Source organism: Argiope bruennichi, chromosome 6 (assembly GCF_947563725.1).
Source record: "Argiope bruennichi chromosome 6, qqArgBrue1.1, whole genome shotgun sequence".
In the NCBI taxonomy this organism is placed as follows: domain Eukaryota; kingdom Metazoa; phylum Arthropoda; class Arachnida; order Araneae; family Araneidae; genus Argiope; species Argiope bruennichi.
Genome location: NC_079156.1, coordinates 126,603,015 through 126,605,546, shown reverse-complemented (window position 1 = coordinate 126,605,546; position 2,532 = coordinate 126,603,015).

The following is a 2,532-nucleotide window of genomic DNA, read 5'->3' as shown; positions in this document are numbered from 1 at the left end:
CATTCTGAACGAAATCTTGAAACTGCATCCGTACAAAATAGAGGCATTTCTTCAGTTGTTGCCAATAGATTGCGAGAAAAGACAAGCCTTTGTAACATGGGTGCTCGCACAAATGGAATGAGATCCACAATGGTTACTGAACATCATGTGGACAGATGAAGCCCACTTTTCATTGCATGGTAACGTCAATACGCAAAATAATCGTATCTGGGCAGCATCAAACCCTCGTGTGTACACGACCAAACCACTACATTCTCCAGATGTGACTGTTTGGTGTAGTTTCACTGCGTCCTTCATTCAAGGCCCTTTCTTTTTTTGAAGAGCGTTGTCCTGTATCTGGTTGGAAAATCTGTTCCGTCACTTCAGGACGCTATTTTAAGGTTTTGCGAGACCACGTTATGCCTGCTCTGCAGCAAAAACGTGCGTTATCTTCCGTCCCCTTCAAGCAGGTTGGTGCCCCACCCCACGTTGCTAGTTCCGCTAAGACGTCCCTCCTAGATGCATTCACTGAGGACAGAGTTATAAGCAGAGGATGTAAGAGGCCCTCACGACCGCCAGATGTTTCTCCAGCGAACTTTTGGTTGTAGAGATACCTGAAGTCCTCGTGTCTACCGGGGCTCCCCTGCTACTTTGATGGAACTGAAAGATGTCATTCTGTTAGCCATTATTACACGCATATGTAATAGGCGTAGTCACGCGCTTCACTAGCTTAATACCTTGTTTTGGCTGTCATGTTGAACATCTTTTGCTTTAAAATAAAATGTATTCTAATGTTACTGTGCTCTGTTTTCCTGATTTGCATAAAACGTCTCGGTATGACCGTGTGAGCGCCATCCACCGGTCATTTTTAAATACATTTTTTTAATGAAAATAATGAAATCCAAAGGCTCTCTGAACATATTCCTCAAACAGGAATTTTTTTCGAACATTACTTTTTTTATTATGATTTTTTGAAGTTTGCACGAATTTATGCCGCACCCGGTATATATATATATATATATATATTACTATGCGAGATTTGTTCAACTGTAATAAATCTTATTCAATAATTAAAAATCAAGTTTAAAAAATATCACTAAATTGAATTAAACATCAGAACATTACAATCAGAACTATCAGAATAATTACAATTATTAATCGATGTCAAAATACGAACCATTATTTAAAACTGGCGCTAAGATGGCATTTACGTATTTGTTCAAATGCTTAGTAGAAATAGAATGTTAAAGGTAAATATCAATAAATTCGGAAATATTTAATTTATGAATTAAATACAAAATAAATAATCATGATATTTTTATAGGAAGACAGCTGAAACCTGTATTTTTGATTTCAACTGACAATGATTTAACTTTTTAGTTTGAAAAATACGAAAAACATACAAAATTTTAAAAAATTAGCCTTAAATTTAAAATCATTTGAACAGAAAACCATATTTGCATCGTCAAGAATGTTTCAATTACAAAGAAACATTTTATATGTTTGAAATAAAGAAATATCCTTCTTCAAAATAATAGAATTCGAAAATAAATTTTTAAAATAAAATTAGAATTTGTAAAGAGATTTAAAAAATAAAATTATCACAATTACAATTTCTTCAATTCAATAAAGAATTTCAAACAGTTACATACTAAGGTAAAAGAATTTTTTCTATAACATGCAAATTAATTTTATGAGTTCAAAATTAATATGTTTCCATACCAGCTCCCTCAAATACTTCTAATTAGCGTGTTTTGCAATCCACTAATTAGACTTAAATTTCAACCACATCTGTGTTGCAATTTTTTTAAGAATTCATCTCATACTCATTTTTATTGTATGAAGTTCGCGTAAAATCATACCAAAATACTTCTATATCTGGTATCTTTATTATTTCTTTTTCTAATTCGGATAGCTACAATATGGTACATAATTTGAAGCTCGGTTTGAAATACTTGATTGAAAAGCATATAGACTGGGGCAAGTGAAGATAGACTGATTGGCCTTTTTTTTTCTTCCTGTATTTTCTTTATTATTAAAACAATGGTATCATTAACATGCTGATCGAATAAATGTGATGCTTAAAAGATTTTGAAGTTAAATACAAATAAAGAAATGAATTTATTCAGAGGAAAAGGATTGGAAGAGATGATGATTCATTAGCGCAAAGGAAAAAAGATGGAAGATCAAATGCCTCTGCACATGAAGACAAAGCAATATTCTTTGAAACATGATGAGATTATATTACAAGAAAGAGCGGCAATATTAAAAATGTGTACATTTAAATTATTTTTAGTCTCTCATGCATCGAAATGAACTGTTACTTATAGGTACAAAACAAAACTTCAAAAATTTTAATAAAAATTTACCTTATATTAGAATTATTAAATGTGAAAATTCAGCCATATCATAAAATTTTGACCATTAGCAATTGAAAACAGAAGATGAAATTTTAATAAAAACAATTAAAACGATCAGAGTTTCACTTTAATAATGAAAAATATCGCTGTAAAATAAGTTTAAAATATGTATTTTCCTTTTTTAAAAAGGAAA